We start from the raw sequence: 21,994 nt of genomic DNA, 5'->3' as shown, positions 1-21,994 counted from the left end.
GTTTTCTGAGTAAAGGTCACTGACCTCCTTAGTTAGGTTTATTCTTAGTATTTTATTTTTCTTGTTGCTATAACAAATGGGATTTTTTTTCCTGATTTCTGCTTTTGATGTATCATTATTGGTATATAAAAAATGCTTTTCATTGATGGATATTGACATTGTATCCAGCTGTTACGCCAAATTCATTTATTAGGTTGAGCAGTTTTTTGGCAGAGTCTATAGGATTTTCTATGTACACTATCATGTCATCTGCTAACAATGACAGTTTTGTTTCCTTCTTTCCTATCTGGATGCCTTTTATTTCCTTTTCTGGTCTGTTTGCTGTGGCTAAAACTTCCAATACTATGTTGAATAGAAGTGGTGAAAGTGGACAACCTTGTCTTGCTCCTGATCTTAGTGGGAAAGACTTTAGTTTTTGCCCATTGAGTATGATGTCGGCTGTAAGTCTCTCATATAAGGCCTTTATTATGTTGAGGAATGCTCCCCATATTCCCACTTTGCTGAGTTTTTATTATAAATGGGTACTGTACCTTATAAAATGCTTTTTCCACATCTATTGATATGATCATGTGATTTTTATCTTTGCTTGTGTTTATGTGATGTATTACATTTATTGATTTGTTAATATTGTACCATCCATGCATCCCGGGGGTGAATCCTACTTGGTCATGGTGTATGATCATCTTAATGTACTGCTGGATGCTGTTTGCCAATATTTTCTTGAGAATTTTAGCGTCTGTGTTCATCAACTACATTGGCCTGAAGTTTTCTTTGTGGTGTCTTTATCTGGTCTGGGATTAGGATGATGATGGCTTCATAAAAGGAGTTTGGGAGTCTTCCATCATTTTCAATTTTCTGGAATAGTCTGTGAAGGATACGGGTTAGCTCTTCCTTAAATGCTTTGTAGAATTCTCCTGTGAAACTACCTGGTCCAGGGCTTTTGTGTGTTCGGAGTTTTTGATTACTGCTTCAATTTGGTCTGCTGTTATTGTGTTCAGGCTTTCTGCTTGGTATTTGTTGAGTTTTGGAAGACTATATTTTTCTAGAAATGTGTCCATTTCACCTAGGTTTTCAAATTTCTTGGCATATAGTTCCTCATAGTAATTTCTTACGATCTTTTGTATTTCGATTGTATCAGTTGTAATCTCTCCTCTTTCACTTCTAAGTGTATTTATTTGGATCCTTTTTTTCTTGATCAGTCTGCTTAAAGGCTTGTCCACTTATCTTTTCAAAGAACCAGCTCTTGGATTCATTGATCCTTAGAATTGTGCTTTTTATCCCCTATGTCATTTAACTCTGCTCTGATCTTGGTTATCTCCTTCCTTCTTTCTCTGGGCTGTCTTTGTTGTTGTTCTTCAAGTTTTTACAGGCATAGGGTTAGGTTGTGTATTTGAAATGTTTCTATCTTTTTTAACGTAGTCCTGTATCCCTATGAATTTCCCTGTCAAGACTGCCTTGGCTGTATCCCATAAGTTTTGGGTTGTTGTGACTTTGTTATCATTTGTTTACAGAAACTTTTTGATTTCTTCCCTAATCTTGTTCTTGACCAATTCATTGTTTAATAGCATGCTATTCAATCTCAATTAATTCAATTAATATTCAATTAATGTGTGAGAGATATAGCAATCACTTGCCTCTCACACACCCCCAACTGGGGACCTGGCCCACAACCCAGGCATGTGCCCTGACTGGGAATCGAACTGGCGACCTTTTGTTTTGTAGGCCAACAAACAACTCACTGAGCCACACCAGCCAGGGCTACAGTTGGACATTTAATCATATTCAAAATGGTTCTTCACTATGTAAGATGCTAATTTAATATATCAACTTGACTATGCTACAATACCCAGTTATTTGGTCAAACATTATTCTGGATGTTTCTGTGAAGGTATATTTCTAGACGTGATTGACATTTAAATCAGTAGACTTTCAGTAAAGCAGACTACCCCTCATAATGTGTATAGGCCTCATCTAATCATTTGAAGGTCTTCTTCCTCTGGAAGAAGACAGAATTCTGACCCAGGCTGCCTTCAGACTCAAACTCCAGAATCTGAGTTCCCAGCCAACCAGCCTACCCTGCAGATTTTGGACCTGCTAGCCTCCACAATCACATGAGCCAATTTCTTAACATCAATCTCTTTCTGTCTTGCCCACATTCTCTCTCCATATATACACACACACATACACACATTACGTATATATACAAATGTGTGTGCATGTTTATTGTGTGTCCAGAAGGTAGCCAGTCATGAAATATGAAAAGTAGAGACATTTATTGGAGAAGATACAAGAAACATTGTACATAGGACAATGACACCTCAGTCCCCTTTAAAGTAGGCACGTTGGGACCTCACACAGTTCTCCCAATCTCCATCAGCTGCCCCATCATATTTTCCTGAATCTCAGTGACAGTCTGAAATCTCTCCCCTTTCAAAGGTGATTTAAGTTTTGGGGAAAAGCTAGAAGTCACAGGAAGCCAAATCTGAACTGCAGGGGGACTAAGTCACCTGGGTGATTTGATGTTTTGCAAAAAAAACTCTGCACAAGATGTGATGCATGAGCAGATGCGTTGTCATGATGAAGTTGCCATTCACCAGTTGCCCAGATCTGTGGCCTTCTGAATCATCCAAATAGTTTCCACAGAGGAATGTTCAAGCTTAATGCAAAATTTGATACAGATTCATTGCTCCCTGCACTCATTTTGAAATCAACAGCCACAGAGTACACATACTCACTCAATGGCATCTATTGCCCAGCTAGTACAGTGAAGCTGTCATTGTTCACGCATGCACATTCCAATCCACTCTCCTTGGCTTCCAGGTTACATTGATGTACCGCAAACCATTCTCATTATATTAACAATGGCTGGACTTTTTCTGGACAGACCCCATATATACACACACATATACAGTCATACACAGTATAACCATATTTCAGTCAATGACACACTACATCTGCAACAGAAATATACTATATAGCCTAGGTGTGCAGCAAGCTATATACCTCCTAGTTAGGTTTGGGCAAACACACTCTATGATGTTTGCATAATCATGAAACCACATAAAGATGCATTTCTCAGAATACATCCCTGTCATTAAGTGGTACATTAATGTGTGTTTGTATCCTATTGCTTCTGTTTCCTTGGAGAACCCTAATACAATGTACTATATAATTTCAGAGTATTCTCTGCAGCATATAAAGCTTGATCTACTTAAAAGGCTAAATTCTCTCTGAACTCTCTTTAATAGTCCCCACAGTGTCCTATATAGAACAGGAGTAAAATATTTCTGAAACTTAATCGGTGTTTCTTTACAATTAAATCTTGCCTTTTTCCAGTTTCCTAATCTTCCTGCCTCACTGATTGTGATACACATGTAAATGAATAACAAAGCAACAGCATAAAAGAGAGAAAAGCAACACTGGCCTCATTATTCTAGGAATAAATCCCAAAGGTGGTTAAAGTATATTAAAAATGGGTAATTTTAATATTATGTTAATTTTTAGAGAACCAAGATGGCGGCGTAGGTAGACACACTGTGCCTCCTCGCAAAACCAGAACTGACAGAAAATCGAACGGCAAGGAAGTCCGACACCAAGTAGATAAAAAAGAAACATTTATCCAGACCAGTAGGAGGGGCGGAGAGGACTCGCTTTGCTGTGGCAGGACCAAGACTGGCGGAGTGTGGGATGAAAGGGGCAGGAAGTCTGACCACTAGCAGACCCTGCAGCCCCACACTCACGCACAGATAAACCGGGACAAACGGTGGGGAGAGAAGCAGACCGTGCAACCCAGGGCTCCAGCACGGGAAAATAAAGCCTCAAACCTCTGAGTGAAAACACCGTGGGGCTTGGGGCGGAAGCAGGAGAAACTCCCAGCCTCACAGGAGAGGTCGTTGGAGAGACCCACAGGGGCCTAGAGCGTGCACAAGCCCACTCACTCGGCACCCAGCACCAGAGGGGCCCAATCTGATTGTGGGTGGCAGAGGGAGTGACCCCAATCCGGCAAAGAGTGGAGTGGGCGCCATTATTCCCTCTCGGCCCCTCCCCCACGTACAGTGTCACAGCCCAGCGACCAGCATTACCCTGCCCTGGGGAACACCTAAAGCTCCGCCCCTTTAAGTAACAGAAGCACCAAGACAAAAAAAAAAGGCCCAAATGACAGAACACTTCAAAGCTCCAGAAAAAATACAACTAAGCGAGGAAGAGATAGCCAACCTATTTGATGCACAGTTCAAAACACTGGTTATTAAGACGCTCACAGAATTGGTTGAATTTTGTAGAAAACTAGATGAAAAAATGAAGGCTATGCTAGGAGAGACAAAGGAAAATGTACAGGGAACCAATAGTGATGCGAAGGAAACTGGGACTCAAATCAACGGTGTGGACCAGAAGGAAGAAAGAAACATCCAACCAGAAAAGAAAGAAGAAACAAGAATTCAGAAAAATGAGGAGAGGCTTAGGAACCTCCAGGACATCTTGAAACGTTCCAACATCCGAATTATAGGGGTGCCAGAAGGAGAAGAGGAAGAACAAAAAATTGAAAACTTATTTGAACAAATAATGAAGGAGAACTTCCCCAGTCTGGCAAAGGAAGTAGACTTCCAGGAAGTCCAGGAAGCTCGGAGAGTCCCATAGAAGCTGGACCCAAGGAGGAACACACCAAGGCACATCATAATTACATTACCCAAGATTAAACAGAAGGACAGAATCTCAGAAGCAGCAAGAGAAAAGGACACAGTTACCAACAAAGGGGTTCCCATAAGACTGTCAGCTGATTTCTCCAAAGAGACCTTACAGGCAAGAAGGGACTGGCAAGAAGTATTCCAAGTCATGAAAGGCAAGGACCTACATCCAAGATTACTGTATCCAGCAAAGCTATCATTTAGAATGAAAAGGCAGATAAAGGGCTTCTCAGATAAGGTCAAGTTGAAGGAGTTCATCATCACCAAGCCCTTATTATATGAAATGTTAAAGGGACTTAACTAAGAAAAAGAAGATCAAAAATATGAACAGTAAGAATGCCAGCAAACTCACAGTTATTAACAACCACACCTAAAACAAAAACAAAAGCAAACTAAGCAAACAACTAGAACAGGAACGAAACCACAGAAATGGAGCTCACATGGAGGGTTATCAACACCGGAGTGGGAGGGGGAGAGAGGGGGGAAAGGTACATAGAATAAGTAGTATAAATAAATGATAGGTGGAAAATAGACAGAGGGAGGGTAAGAATAGTGTAGGAAATGTAGAAGCCAAAGAACTTATAAGTATGACCCATGGACATGAACTATAGGGGGGAATGTGGGAGGGAGGGGGTGGGCAGGATGGAGTGGAGTGAGGGGGGGAATGGGACAACTGTAATAGCATAATCAATAAATATATTTTTAAAAATAGACATGGTCTTTAATTGTAACAAATTATCTGCTGCATGCATCAAGAAAAAAACCATAAATTGTATGCTTTCAGTTTGTTAAGCTTATTATATTCAACTGTAGTTCAAAAATATATTAAAATTATATATACACATGAAAAAATATTATGTTAATTTGTACATGAATGGTGGAATATAAAAACTTCAGTTTATTGTTTGCTCTATGTTTCTAAAACCTACTCTTTTCAGTTTTTCCCCTGTAGATAGCACTCTGTAGTGAAAAATTATTTCAATCATCAAAATGATATCCCAAGACCTAATTTAAAAAGTAATATACTTTACATAGCATGATATTCTAAAGATCCATCACAAATGGCAGTATTTCATTTTCTTATAGCTAAGTAGTTTTCCATTGTATATATGTACCATACCTTCTTGAACCAACCATCTATCAAAGCAAAATAAGTCAGAAAAAGACAAGAACCATATGACTTCACTCAAATGTGGAATATAAAATTGAAAGCAACAAATAAACAAGAAAAACAAATAAAAATACACAGACACAATAGTATAGTTGTTACCAGAGGGAAGGGAAGTGGGGAGTAGTAAAGAGTAAAGGTGGTCAAATATATAGTGATAGAAGAAAACTTGACTTTGGGTGGTAGGCACACAATGCAATATATAGATGACGTATCATAGATAGAATTTGTACACTTAAAACCTACATGTTTATTAACCAGTGTCACCCTGATTAATTTTTTAAAGTAATATAAATATACTTATTTTTTAAGTCAACTATCACTTTGCAGAGATTTTTTTAGATCATTATAAATTCCTTCTCTTTGGGAAGACATAAAATGTCTGAGTAAATTAACCTACTCAAATATGGTATTCAATACAGCACTATTTTCATAAGGATAAGAAAGTCAGTCTGACCCAATTACTAATATGGCTCACCCAACATTTTCTGAGCACCTTCTAAGTGCCAGGCTCCTATGGGGAACTGGGAAATTTTAGAACAGGAAAATTTTAGAACAGGAATGATACTACCCATTCCCTCCTTAAAATACATTAGCTAATGCCCAGAACATACAGAATGCTCATATTTTGTAAGCTACTCTCAATGATGTCCACATTTCTGCTCCCGTGAGTTAAATGCATATTAAAAATCTGTTTATACCTGTTAAAAATAACCTCATTAGATCTAAGATGGAATTACTCTTGCTAAAACCCATGTCAGCAAACCAAAACTTAACTAAGTTTCTATCCTTGTTTCTTCTGAAAAAGGCAGGCCTAGGTCAACCAATCAGCACTTGGCCTGCTTAGTACCAGTTACCTTACCCAACTCCAAGGTTTCTCTTGGCTCCATATAAAGAAAGTATCCCTGCTTTGTCCCAGGCTGGGTACTCAGTTGCTTACAGCATCATCCTGATGAACCAAGGTTGCAGGTTCATTCCCAGTCAGGGCACATGCAAGAAGCAACCAATGAGTGCATGGGTAGGTGGTGCAACAAATCAATATCTCTGTCTCTCTCTTCCCCCTTCTTCACTCTCTATAAAATTAAAAAGAAAAAAGTAATCTTGCTTTAACCAATTAGCTAATGCCCAATATAACTTCCGTGTTCCTGCTCACTTTGGTGTATAAAAATCTCTCACCTTTTACAGCTCTTTGGAGGTCCTATCTATTTGCTAGATTGGGTGCTGTCCAATTCATGAATTGTTCAATAAAGCCTGCCAGACCAGCAAACTCTGTACAAAATTTTCTTGTAACATACCCAAACCTGGTTATGTCACTTGAGTACTCATTGTTGCAACTTCATAAATTAAAACTATGTAAACTGATCACAAATGAGCAAAAATGTGGCTACAAAATTAGGAACTTATTATTTCTATAAAACTAAGTTGAATACTTTGGAAATTATCCATAAAGGCATATTATTTTCCTTAATTTTTTGAAAAATTGGCTTTAAGACAACTACAAAAGACTAAGTAAAAACATTCTATAACACTAGAATTCTGTAGTCAGCTTGCTTTAAAGTTTCTCTAGTCTCAAGTTATTTTAAAGAAACTGAAACTAGAAAATATGGAAGTTATTATATGGACACATTATATACAAAGACAATGATTCAGCACTCCAATGAGTGGACCCATATTGAAAGCAAAACTCCTACCCTAAGTGAAAAGATTGGCCTCCTATATTGCCCATTACTACCGGAACAATCTATTACTAGCACTAACCTTGCATCTGTATGCTTCCTGAAGTCAAGTTATTCTATCTAAAACTAAAATCCTCCTATAGGGTAGCAAGATTTAAAAAAAAAAAAAATACGGTATTCAGTACAGCACTATTTATAACAGTAAGACTCTAACCACAATCCAACTGTCTATTAATATGGGAGTGGTTGAATAAACTATAGCACATTCACACAATGAAATATGATAAAGCTGCAAAAAAAAGCATAAAGAACATCTCTACATACCTGTACTGAGTGATCTCGAGGGAATACTAGGAAGAGCAAAAAGCAAGTAAAGAAAGTTATGTATAATTTGCTACCATTCATCTAAGATTGGATTGGGAGGCAGTAAAAAGTATGTACATAAGAGTGCACATGCATGCACGCATGCTTGCTTATATGTTTTAAATAGAATGAGGGAAGAAAGGAACAGAGAGGAGGGAACAAATATCAAAGCTACACTGTTTTGATTCTGCTTTGTTCTGCAGGCTTGGCTCTAGGACTATGTACATTTTCCATAAGTATTATTAGCAAGAAAAAAATCTAAAAACTTTTTAATCCCTAAAATTCAAAAGCAAAATGAAACAAACCTAAATATTTATTGAATCAGTGGAATAACCATGCAAAACAGAATTATTTCAAATGACTTAAAACACATATTTGGAGGACTCCTGGTTAAGACGGAGGCATAGGTAAACAAAGCTTGCCTGCTAGCACAACCACATCAAAATTACAACTAAAATATACAACAGCCATCACTCAGAACCATCAGAAATCCAGCTGAATGGAAGTCTGACAACTACAGAATTAAAAGAAACCACACCCATCAAGACTGGTAGTAGAAGCAAAGACACTGAATGGGCTGGTCCCACATCCACGTGTGGTGGATAAAAATTTCGGGAGGGATATCTCAGGAGCGAGGAGTCCCAGCCCCACACTAGGTACCACCAGGCCAGGATTCCAGTGCCAGGAAGATAAGTCCCTGTAACTTCCAGCTGCAAAAACAAGTGGGGATTGAGTCATGGAAGAAACTTCTAGAGTCCCAAGCAGATCCCCCTGAAGAACCCACACATGGACTGACTCAGATTCACCCTCTCTAAGCTCCAGCACCATGTAGCAGCTTAAAGGCCCCAGTGGCATACTGGGAGAAACTGAAGTGTCCAGTACCAATGAGAGAGCTGTGGGACAGTTCTCTCTCAGACAGAAAGGTGAGCAGAGGCCACTGTCCCTTTCTGAGCTACAAACCACAGAGCCAGCAAGACAGTGCCATATCTGAGACTCCATCAACCTGGCTAAAACTGGAGGTCCCCTGAGACTCCATCCAACCCAGTTTATGGGCCCATCCAAACTATCAACCATGACATCCATATGAATGGCTGGTCATGGGTCATGCTTCACAACTTTCTAAATCCTATCAAAAAGCAACAGCTGGCTTCAGTGAGCCCCTGGGCTCCATACCTCTTCCTAAGTGGTCCTAGGCCCGGCACTAGAAGTAGCCAGCCTAGATTCACAGTTTGGCTTCACCGGAGAATCTCTAGGCACAGCACAAGAAGCAGACGTCTCATACTTCTTTTTATAGCTCATGCAAGGTGGCCAAGAGAAGAACACAGGTGGGGGCAGACCCTGGCCTGCACCACCTGGGAAATCCAAGGGCCTGCACATCCAGTGAACAACTACAGACAACATCAAAGCACCACCACCCTGGCCCTGCATAGCTGATCCTCCACATAGGGCAGAGGTTGGTGGTCAGTGGTCAAAGCCAGTCCTTGCAGCTTATTGGCCTGGGTAAATCGCTCTCATTGACTTGTCGACAGCAATCAAGGCTCAACTACAAGAGTGGGGTATACTCAGCCCACATGGAGGGCACAGCTCAAGTACCCAGCTTGGATGATAGGGGAGGCTGTGCCACGGGACCCTGCAGGACATCTACTACATCAGGCCATGCTATCAAGACAGGGAGTCATAGCAGCTCTACCTAATACATAGAAGCAAACACAGAGAGGCTGCCAAAATGACAAGACAAAGAAACATGGCCCAAATGAAAGAACACATCAAAACTCCAGAAAAAGAACTAAACAAATGGAGATAAGCAATCTATCAGATGCAGAATTCAAAGCACTGGTTATAAGGATGTTCAAGGAGCTTAATGAGGACCTCAACAACATATAAAAATTCCAATTAGAAACAAAGTATTTACTAATGAAATTAAGAACAATTTACAGGGAAACAAGAGTAGAGTGGACAAAACCTAGAATTAAATCAATGCTTTGAAACATAAGGAACCAAAAAACAACCAATCAGAAGAAGAAGAAGAAAAAAGAATAAAAAATAAGTAAGACAAGGATAGTGTAAACAGCCTGTGGGACAACTTTAAGCATTCCAACACACATCACAGGGGTGCCAGAAGGAGAAAAGAAAGAGCAAGGAACTGAAAAAATCTATTTGAAAAAATAATGAAAGAAGGCTTCCCTGCTTTGGTGAAACAAATAGATGTGCAAGTCCAGGAAGCACACAGAATCCCATCCAAGATGAATGCAAAGAGGCCCACTCCAAGACACATCATAATTAAATTGCCAAAGGTTAAAGATAAAGAGAGAATCTTAAATGCAGCAAGAGAAGGCAGTTAATTATCTACGGGGGCATCCCCTTAAGACTGTCAGCTGATTTCTCAAAAGAAACTTTGTAGGATAGAAGGGATTGGCAAGAAATATTCAAAGCCATGAAAAGCAGGGACCTACAGCCAAGAATGCTCTACCCAGCAAAGCTATCATTTAGAATCAAAGACCAGATGAAGTGCTGCTTCCCAGACAAGAAAAAACTAAAAGAGTTCATCATCACTAACCCATTATTATATGCAACATTAAAGGGATTTTATTAAGAAAAAAAGAAGACCAAAACTATAAACAATAAATGGTAATAAATACATATCTATCAACAATTAAATCTGGGCCTATGGCCAAGATGCAGGCATAGTAGATACACTTTGCCTCCTCGCACAACCAAAAGAAAGACACCAACAACAACATTTTAAAAACAAAAAATAACCACAACTGTCAGAAAATGAAACTGTATGGAAGTCCGAAAACCAAGGAGTTAAAGAAGAAACATTCGTCCAGACCAGTAGGAGGGGAGGAAACAAGTAACCGGAGTGGAGAGGATTCGAGGCAAGGCAGCAGCTAGAGGTGGGCAAAGTGTCAGCTGGTGGACCAGGGGAAGCAGCAGCTGGCAGAGCGGGCAGTTCCACATTTGCATGTGGATAAACCAGGAGGAACAACTGGCAAACAAGACAGACCATGCAACCCAGGGTAGCACTGCAGGGAGATAAAGCCTCAAAACCTCTGACTGAAAAAACCTGTGGACGTTGTGGCACCAGAAGAAACTCCCAGCCTCACACAGGAGAGTTCGAAGGAGAGACCCACAGGGTCCTAGAAAGTACACATACACACCCACCTGGGAATCAGCACCAGAAGGGCCCAGTTTGCTTGGGAGGAGTGGAGGAAGTGACTGAAGTTGGGGGAAAGTCGAGCAAGCAGCATTGCTCCCTCTCGGACGCCTCACCCACATGCACACCTCAACGCAGCAACCTAGGTTGCCCCACCCTGGTGAATACCTAAAGCTCCGCCCCTTATTACATAACAGGCACACCGAGGCAAAGAAATATGGCCCAAATGAAAGAACAGATCAAAGCTCCAAAAATAGAACTAAATGATGAAGAGATAGCCAACCTATCAGATGCAGAGTTCAAAACCCTGGTAATCAGGATGATCACAGAAATGGTTGAGTATGGTCACAAAATACAGGAAAAAGTTAAGGCTATGAAAAGTGAAATAAAGGAAAATGTACAGGGGACCAACAGTGACAAGAAGGAAACTGGAAATCAAATCAACGATTTGGAGCAGAAAGAAGAAATAAACATCCAACCAGAACAGAATGAAGAAATGAGAATTTTAAAAAATGGGCTTAGGAACCTCCAGGACAACTTTAAATGTTCCATCATCCAAATCATAGTGGCACCACAAGGACAAGAGAAGAGCAAGAAATTGAAAATTTATTTGAAAACATAATGAAGGAGAACTTTCCCAATCTGGCAAAGGAAATAGACTTCCAAGAAGTCCAGGAAGCTCAGCGAGTCCCAAAAAAGTTGGACCCAAGGAAGCACACACAACAGCACATCATAAATACATTACCCAAGATTAAACATAAGGAGAGAATCTTAAAAGTAGCGAGAGTAAAAGAGACAGTTACCTACAAAGGAATTCCCATAAAACTATCAGCTGATTTCTCAAGAGAACCCTGCAGGCAAGAAGGGGCTGGAAAGAACTATTTAAAGTCATGAAAGGCAAGTACCTACATCTAAGATTATTCTATCCAGCAAAGCTTTCATTTAGAATGGAAGGGCAGATAAAGTATTTATGAAATAAGGTCAAGTTAAAGGAGTTCATCATCACCCAGCCCTTATTGTACGAAATGTGAAGGGACTTATCTGAGAAAAAGACGATCAAAAATATGAACAGTAAAATGACAACACAACTATCTACAACTGAACCTAAACAAACAAACAAAGCAAACACCTAGAACAGGAACAGAATCACAGCATGGAGGTCACATGGAAGGTTATAGCATGGAGGGGGAAGGGGGAGAATGGGAGAAAAGGTACAGGGAATAAGAAGCATAAATGGTAGATACAAATAGGGGGAGGTTAAAAATAGTATAGGAAATGGAGTAGCCAAAAAACTTACATGTACAACCCATGGACATGAACTTGGAGGTGGAATGCGGGTGGAATGTGGGTGGGAGGGGGGTATACAGCAAAGGGGAAGAAAGGGAGGAAAATGGAACAACTGTAATAGCGTAATCAATGAAATATATATATTTTTAAAACTCTGCATTTTACCTTTTAAATCTATATTCCACAAACGACGCTTATTTTTTATATAATTAAAATCATGTAACAAAACTTACCAAATGAACCATTTTATGTATACAGTTTAATAGTGTTAAATATTTTATATTCACATTATTGTGAAAAGATTCCTAGAACTTGTTTCAACTTGCAAAACTACAACTCTATACCCATTAAACTAATGATGCTTATTTTTAATACTTCCCATCCTTTACCTATTCAATCCTACACATGCCTCTATCTACCACAATAGCTTTTCAAGTATAATTCTTCTGACAATAAACTAGCACAATTATTTTTTAAAAACTAGCCCATAACGTAACTGTGAAAAGTCAGAAGTATGACTATGAAGAGAAGATCCAAAACACCAGGGCAGAAAAGAGGAGAGACAGGGCTGGAATGTGGCTTCAGGATCACTAAACAGCTGTAAGGGATCAGAAGAGGAAGGCCCCCTGCTAAGAGAAGTCAAATGAGACAGCAGTAACTACAAAAGCAACAGTCCTTTCATGTCTGCATTCAATAGAGGCTTACCACTCCTGGTTTCCCATAACAATAATAGCAAGACCACTGGTAAGTACACAGCACCCATCTAAGATGTCCTGGATCAGGTACTAAGAAAAGCACTGTGCCACGCCTTATTCAGCAGACTTCTAATTAACTATGACTAGTCAAATCTTCAAAATAATAATAATAATGACTTAGCTATTACCTTGGTTAACAATAACCTACCACAGTGTGTTTAACAAATATGTAAGAAAAAGGGTCATTGATACTTTCTGCCTATTACTATAGTTTTAATTGACTTTGGTATTTCTACCTTAGAAAGAGGAACCCTGAGCCAATTACTACCTTTGAAAATCACAAATGAGTGGATCAAAAAACTATGGTATATTTACACAATGGAATTCTATGCAGCAGAGAGAAAGAAGGAGCTTATACCCTTTGCAACAGCATGGATGGAACTGGAGACCATTATGCTAAGTGAAATAAGCCAGGTGGTGAAGGACAAATACCATATGATCTCACCTTTAACTGGAACATAATCAACAAAAGAAAAAAGCAAACAAAATATAACCAAAGACATTGAAGTTAAGAACAATCTAACAATAGCCAGGGGGGAGTGGGGAGAGGGGATTATAGGAACTACTATAAAGGACACATGGACAAAATCAAGGGGGAGGGTAGAGGTGGGGGAGGGAGGTGGGACTGGCTGGAGTGGGGTGGAGGGATGGGGAGAAAATGCAGACAATTGTAACTGAATAAAAATAAATTAATTAATTTAAAAAAAAAAAGAAAAGACCAAGAAATCTTAGGCAGAGGACTCATTCTAAAGCAAGAGCATAGATTTAATCAAAAGAAAGCCATAGAGCAACAGAGCAAAGTGTGGCTTGGAAGCCAACATGGTGCTTATCAGTCACACTATGCTGCAAAAAACAAGGGAGCTGTAAATAGAGTTAAGAATACTTTTCAAAACGGCTCTGTAGAATAAAATCTGAGGACTTGGCAGCACAACAAGCAGCAGCTGTTAGCCACAAAATACATAGCAGCATTCGTGATAATAACCATCCTGGTGGCAATTTATATAGTACCACAAATAAAATGAACATTTTGAAGAAATAAAATCTACATAAAGTAGAACATTTTGAGGCCTAATGAAAATATGTAGTAAAATTTAATACGGAATTTATAATAAAGGCTCATTCATGCTTTGACAATTCTTGCCTTTTTAAGTCAACTAAATATTCCATGTGAATGTATCTTAAAGACGAAAAGGTGTGGTTTGAAAAGTAACTTTCTGGCAATTTCAATTATTTAGGAAGATCATAAATTTTAAGAAATAAATGAATACCTTTGCATTGTTCTAATCATCTGTAAGTTATTAGTTAGTAAAGGTTTTATAAACTCTATAGGCCATCAGAGACAGTAGAATATAAAAGTACACGATGCAGAGTCTGAGAACCGAGTTGGCCACCACTGCTAGTGAGCCAGCACCAGAACAAACATTTACAGAGCTTACTGCTCCACAGCTCAGTTATACATACTTTATATATATTAAGTCAGTCTTCATAACCTATGAGGCAGATCCAATGGGGAAGCTGAGATACCGAGAAATGGACTAGTGCACTCAGGATCCCTCAGCTGCTGAGGGCAAGCCCAAATGACCAGAAACCAGCAAGCTTGGCTCAAGACTCTGTGCTCCAAATAAGACTAGGCATTTTTTTTTAAATTCTTTTACCGTTGTTCAAGTACAGTTGTCTGCATTTAGCCCTCATCACTCCCCCGACCCCAGCCATCCCCACCTAACCCAACCCCTCCTTGGTTTTCTCCATGTGTCCTTTACAGTTGTTCCTGAAAACCCTTCCCCGTTATCCCCCTCACAGCTCCATTCTGGTTACTGTCACATTGTTTTTAATTTCAGTCTCTGGTTGTATTTTCCTTACTTCTTTGTTTTGTTGATTAGGTTCCACTTAATTTGTTTTGTTGATTAGGTTCCAGGTATTTGTCCCTCACCGCCTGGCTTATTTCACTTAGCATAATGCCCTCCAGTTCCATCCATGCTATCACAAAAGTTAGGAACTCCTTTCTTCCTGCTGCGTAGTATTCCATTGTATAAATGTACCATAGTTTTTTGGATCCATTCATTTACTGATGGGCATAGGTTGCTTCCAGTACTTGGCTATTATAAATTGTGCTGCTATGAACACTGGGGTGTAAAGGTTCCTTTGGATTGGTGCTTCAGGGTTCTTAAGATATAATCCCAGAGTGGAATTACCTAGTCAAAAGGCAGTTCGCTTTTAGTTTTTTTAGGAAATTCTGTACTGTTTTCCACAGTGGCTGCACCAGTCTGCATTCCCACCAACAGTGCACTAGGGTTCCCTTTTCTCCACATCCTCTCCAACACCTGTTATTTCTTTCTTTATGGTGGCCATTTTCACCAGGGTGAAGTGGTATATCACTGTGGTTTTAATATGCATCTCTCTGATGGCTAGTGAAGCTGATCATCTTTTCATATGTCTCTGGGCCCTATGCCCTCCGTGGGGAAGTGTCTGTTCAAGAATTTGCCCATTTTTTTTTATCAGGTTGTATATCTTCCTGGAGTGGAGCTGTGTGAGTTATTTACATATTTTGGAGATCAAACCCTTGTCTGAAGTATCACCGGCAAATATGTTTTCCCATATAGTTGGTTCTCCTTTCATTTTAATGCTGTTTTCCTTAGGCATGCAAAAGTTTTTTAATTTGATGAAGTTCCATTTGTTTATTCTTTCCTTTATGTCCCCTGCTCTAGGGACATATAGGTGAAAATATTGCTATGTGGAATGTCTGAAATTTTCATGTCTGTATTTTCCTCTAGGACTTTTATGGTGTTATGACTTATATTTAAGTCTTTTATCCACCTTGAATTTATTTTTCTGTATGGTTTAAGTTGGTGGTCGAGTTTAATTTTTTTGCATGTAGCTGACCAGCTCTCCCAAACACCACCACTTGTTAAAGAGGCTTTTACAATGTTACATAAGTCTATGTGTCTGTTCTTGTGCCAGTAACAGGCTGTTGTGATGACAGTGGTCTTGTAATACAGTTTGATATCAGGTATTGTGATCCCTCCTACTTTGTTCTTCTTTCTCAAAATCACTGCTGCTATTCAGGGTCATTTATGGTTCGATATAAATTTTTAAAATGTTTGTTCTATATCTATGAAATATGTCATTGGTACTTTAATAGAGATTGTGTAAAATCTATAAATTGCTTTGGGTAGTATGGACATTTTGATAATGTTCATTCTTCCAATCCATGAGCATGATACATGATACTATTTGTTTGTGTCTTCCTTAATTTCTTTCTTCATTTTTGTATAGTTTTCTTAGTACAGGTCTTTTACCTCTTGGTTTGGTTTATTCCTAGGTACTTTATTTTTCTTGTTGCTTTATCAAATGGGATTTCCTTCCTCATTTCAGTTTCTGATATTTCATTGTTGGTGTACAAAAATGCCTTTGATTTCTGAATATTCACTTTGTATCCCACTGTTTTGCCAAATTCGCTTATTAGGTTCTGTAGTTTTTTGGTGGAGTCTATAGGATTTTCTATGTACACTATCATGTTATCTGCAAACAATGACAGTTTTGCTTCCTCCTTTCCAATTGGATGCCTTTTTTTTTTCTTGTCTGATTGCCATGGCTGTGACTTCCAATACTACGTTTAAGAGGAGTGGTGAAAGCAGACATCCTTGTCTTCTTCCTGATCTTAGTGGGAAAGCATTTACTTTTTGCCAATTGGCTATGACATTGGCAGTAGGTCTCTCGTATACGTCCTTCATTATATTGAGGAATGCTCCCTCTATTCCCACTTTGCTGAGTGTTTTTATCAGAAATGGTTGATGTACCTTATCAAATGCTTTCTCCGCCTCTATTGATATGATCATGTGATCTTTGTCTTTCGTTTTCTTTATGCAATGTGTTACATTTCTTGATTTGCAAATATTGTACCATCCTTGCATCCCTGGGATGAATCCCACTTGATCATGGTGTATGATCTTTTTCACACATTGCTGGATGAGGTTTTCCAGTATTTTGTTGAGGATTTCAGTGTCTGTGTTCATCAGTGATGTTGTCCTGAACTTTTCTTTCTTTGTTATATCTTTATCTGGTTTTGGGATTAGTGTGGTGCTGGCTTCATAAAAAAAGAGTTTGGGAGTCTTACTACTTCTTGGGTTTTTTGGAATAATTTCTGAAGGATAGGCATTAGCTCATCCTTAAATGCTTTGTAAAATTCTCCTGTGAAACCTTCCAGTCCAGGGCATTTGTGTTGAAGGCAGTTCTTCTGTCTGTCCATGGTTTTGAGGTTTCTCTCTAGCTACTATTCAGTTGTTTGTTTTGGGTAATTTCTCCACCACTTAGTTGTAACTCCAGCTTGGTCCTTTGTTTAGGTTAGTGTAGCTTCCACTCACTCCTTCACCTTCCTTCATTAATATCTTTTGGTGGTTCCTTTTTGCGGGGGGGGGGGGGGGGGGGGTCTTTCCTCCAGCAGGCGTATTGGTGTTCACAGCTCCCACCTACTTTTTTATGTGATCAGTTAGATGGTGAAGGCAAAATGGTTTAAGACAGAGGGAGTATATTCTATGGGATTTTAAATACCAACCTGTAGAGAAAAGATAGGAGATCCTTTGTATAAGTATAGTGTTTAACCATGATATTTCACCAAACTAGCCACTTTTTAGAAAGGGTGGAAAAAAGATAAGACTCTTGTTGGAGGGGGGGAAGGATTGTTAGATCCAGAAAACAGTGAGCTTGTGGGAGATCATATTATGAGATACAGTGAGAAAAAAGGATAGAAAATAGGTGTAGAAAATAAACAAATGAAGAAAACTAAAAAAAAAAAAAAACGACAAAATACTAATAAAATAAAAAAAGGAAAAATAATGAAAAAATAATAATACAAATAAACAATAACTTGCAAGCTCTCTAGAATAGCAAAGTAAAATTTGTCTCAGTTTCTCAGTTGTTGTGATGATCCCTCTTTGGGTCTGACTCTGGTCCTTTCACAGCTCCAGGTCTTACTGCCTCACTTGTGGGGGAAAAAAAGAAAAAAAAAGCCTCTTGCTGGCTTTAAACTGGCCAAGGAAGTTCTGCTGGTCATACTTGCTGCAGCAGGGTAAGTGGGGTTGGGTTTCCCGTTTCTCCCTTCCTATGGTTTTAAATGGTTGGGGGCCAGGTCTGGGCTGCACTCCTCACAGCTACCCAGCCTCCAGCCCAGTTTCTCAGTTCGCTGCAGGGGCCTCAGTGTCCTTCAGTGCCAGACCTCTTCCTTCAATCCACCAGTTGTGCTGTCCTTGAGGTGCACCAATTAGGGGCAACTCACACACCACCTTCTCGCTCTTTGATGTCCTAGGTTCTAGGAACTCTCGAAATCTCTTCAGGGTAGTTTGGCAACCCCAGGGAGTTAAGTCTTTCTGGAGACTGCTAACTCCCTGAGCCTGCTGCTCTCCTCTGTGGGGGGTGCCTCCTCCTTCCTCTTAGTGAGCCAGTCCGGCTACAGGGCGGGAGCAATGCTGTGCTACAACGGGTACAGGTGCATGCCTCTTGGGCGGTTGTCATGGGCGTGCACCGCTGGTGCTGCGGACGGGCATGGGCTCATAGCCTCTGCTGCTGTGGCACAGCTGTGGGGCAGGGGTTGGGGGTAGTCAAGTGCACACCACTGGGGCTGCTGGCACCAGCGCCTTCTGCTGCTGCAGTCAGGGAACGGGCAGGGGCGCAGCTGAGGCCAAGGCGGCAGAGGGGACCCAGCCAGGAGGCAGGTGTGGTCACTGTGGGAGAACTCCCTTTTACAGCCACAGAGAGCCTTCCTTTTTTTTTTTTTTTTTAATCAAATTCCTCCTGTTAAAGCCTGCCACTCCAAACCACCACCAAGCCTCTCCCACAGCCCAACTTTCCAACCAGTCCAGAGACTATCCAGGTCAGGGTGTGTCACAACACAACTCTTCTCCCTTCTCCAGGTGTCACCTGGCTCCCAAATTTCTCTGGTAATCACCCAGCCAGGGTCCACAGTCTCAGTGGGTACACACGGCCCCTGCACATTTGTCACTTCATCTTTATTTCCCCCAGCAACTTCAAGCTTCCAGGTCCATGCTGGTGCTGTTCTAACCTCCATGTTTGGCAGGGGAGGGAGCCATTGACCTGGCTCTTTTCCAAGAATCCTGCAGCCAACCCAGCAGGCACTGGGCCTGGGGCTGCAGCTACCCTGGTCCCCACACTGGTCCCAGGGACCTTATCGTCCCAAAGCAATCTCCTTACCATCTGATTTTTCCATGTCCTCTACAATTTTTGTCCTCTAATCTTCATATATGCTGGGATACCACTGGCTGTTCACTCTGTTCCTCAGAAGATCGACTAGGTGTTCCACCTGTGTGCAGGGGGAAGTGGACTCTGCTCCCACCTATCTCACCACCATCCTAAACGTTCTGTCCTGTCTAGGCATTTCTTACTTTCCTTATTCAGCGGGGTTCCTTGTGTCCCTTTGCCTTTATGCTTTTTAACTTTAAAGCTCTTATAGAATGTAAAGAATGACACAACAAATGTGGTAAGAGTTTTTGTAAAATAAACAGTGGTATGGAGATGACAGTTAAATTTCTACCATCCACAAACATGCTATGATTTTTTCATTTGACTTTATATTATAGAACACAATATTACTGATTCATAAAAATGTGTTTAGTTCATTGGAAATGCTCTTATGGATACTGACATTTCAGTAAATATTAACATTAAATCTCTGAAATTAAAGTCTCCATTAATATGACTAGAAATCTGTATTTCCCTCTTGGCTAGAATATCAGGAACGAAATAAAATTCCAAATATGCATTATATTCATCAGTTTTCACATAAGAACAAAAAGGATAGGAATTTTTAAATTATCAAACATTTCTGTAGCAGGATTATTCATTTTCTTGGGTAAAGAGCTTTTATTTTTATATTTTTCATGGTTCCAAAAAGAATACTAAAACAGCTTACAAGGATATAGGCTAGACATGTCACCATGATACTGGGAGGAGAGGCGGGCAGTCAGGTTTTGGTCACTTGGCCTTCCTTACCCCAACATACAGAGAGCCCTCAGACCCTAGGATAACCAGTACTCTCTCTGGAGAGAAGCTAGTTAGGTGAGCTGGCAAGTGAAATTTGGACACACACGGCCAGAATCCATACTGGGAATTAGGCACATAAGAAAAGGAGTTGAAGCTGAAAGAAAACATGTACTGAAGGAAGATCCTCAAAGAGTCACAAGCAAGATCAAGGCCAAAGAGCACTGAGAAGAATAAACAGAAGGTATGAAATAGTGAAAACATACCATAAGCAGGAGTGTCCAACTTGTGACCCGTGGGCCACATGCAGCTCAAGATGGCTATGAATGAGGCTCAACACAAAATCGTAAATGTACTTAAAACACTATGAGATTTTTGTGTGACTACATGTCATAGCGTATTCGATGTGTGGCTCAGACAACTCTTCTTCCAGTGTGGCCCAAAGATGCCAAAACATCAGGTATCCCTGCAGCATAAAGGATGAGGAAAGCTTCTGGCTGCAGAGGAAAATGAAGCAGATATGAAGAGAATACCAGAGATGCAACAAGCTAGTAAGTGTATCTGTTCCCTATTATTACATCAGGTCCTAGGAGCCTTTCAGCTACAGTTTCCTTGTGGCATTAAAATAACATTATTTATTTAACAAAACTTAAGTGAGTTTCTGTACCTTAAAATCAAAAAAGCCTCATATACAATACAATGACAAGATATATTCTGTAAGTTTTTTTTTAAACATTTTTTATTGTTGTTCATTACAGTTGTCTGCATTTTATCCCCATCCCTCCACTCCACCCCAACCAAACCCACCATCATCCCACGCTTCCCCCTTTCCCCCTTACCCTTGGTTTTGTCCATGTGTCCTTTACAGTAATTCCTGAAAACCTCACTCCCCACTATCCCCTCCACTCCCCTCTGGCTATTAGATTGCTCTTAATTTCAATGTCTCTGGTTATATTTTGTTTGCTTTTTTTCTTCTGTTGATTATGTTCAAGTTAAAGGTGAAATCATATGGTATTTGTCCCTTACTGCCTGGCTTATTTACTCAGCATAATGCTCTCCAGTCCCATCCATGCTGTTGCAAAGGGTATAAGCTCCTTCTTTCCTCTGCTGCATAGAATTCCATTGTGAAAATGTAGCATAGTGTTTTCATCCACTCATTTGTTGATGGGCACCTAGGTTGCTTCCAGTACTTGGCTATTGTAAATTGTGCTGCTATGAACATTGGGGTGCACAGGTTCTTTTGGATAGGTGTTTCAGGATTCTTAGGGTATAATCCCAGCAGCAGAATTGCTGGGTCAAAGAGCAGTTCTATTGTTAGTTTTCGGAGGAAATTCCATACTGTTTTTCACAGTGACCTCACCAGTCTCCATTCCCACCAACAGTGCACGAGGGTCCCCTTTTCTCTGCATCCTCTCCAACATTTGTTTGTGGATTTGTTTATGTTGGCCACTTTGACCAGTATGAGGTGGTATCTCATTGTGGTTTTAATTTGCATCTCTCTGATGGCTAGTGATGCTGAGCATCTTTTCATATGTCTCTGGGCCCTCTGTATGTCTTCCTTGGAGAAGTGTCTGTTCAAGTCCTTTGCCCATTTTTAATTGGATTATTTGTCTTCCTGGAGTGGAGTCGTCTGAGTTCTTTACATATTTTGGAGATCAGACCCTTGTCTGAGGTATCATTGGCAAATATGTTTTCCCACATCATTGGTTATCTTTTCATTTTAATACTGTTTTCTTTAGCCATGCAGAAGCTTTTTATGTTGACGAAGTCCCATCTGTTTGTTATTTCATGTCCCCTGCTTTAGGGAACCTGTCTATGATGATACTGCTGCATGGAATATCTGAGATTTTCCTGCCAATGTTGTCCTCTAGGACTTTTATGGTGTTATGACTTATATTTAACTCTTTTATCCACCT

The 21,994-nt window shown here is 40.0% G+C and overlaps 1 protein-coding gene across 7 annotated transcripts in view; it reads right to left on the bottom strand.

Moving 5' to 3' along the window:
* MARCHF8 (membrane associated ring-CH-type finger 8) overlaps positions 1-21,994 on the bottom strand; it is a 162,771-nt gene that overhangs the window by 102,759 nt on the left and 38,018 nt on the right. The window contains exon 1 of one of the 7 annotated variants that reach the window (XM_045196043.3): positions 20,345-20,866. The exons of the other annotated variants lie outside the window; for them this stretch is intronic. The gene's annotated coding sequence lies outside the window, so the exon portion shown is untranslated. Of the gene's footprint in view, positions 1-20,344; positions 20,867-21,994 lie in introns of those variants that run through there. 7 annotated transcript variants of the gene reach the window in all.

This window comes from Desmodus rotundus, chromosome 4 (genome assembly GCF_022682495.2).
Source record: "Desmodus rotundus isolate HL8 chromosome 4, HLdesRot8A.1, whole genome shotgun sequence".
NCBI classification, from domain to species: domain Eukaryota; kingdom Metazoa; phylum Chordata; class Mammalia; order Chiroptera; family Phyllostomidae; genus Desmodus; species Desmodus rotundus.
The sequence above is the reverse complement of the archived record's forward strand: the minus strand, read 5'-3'. Positions and strand labels throughout refer to the sequence as shown.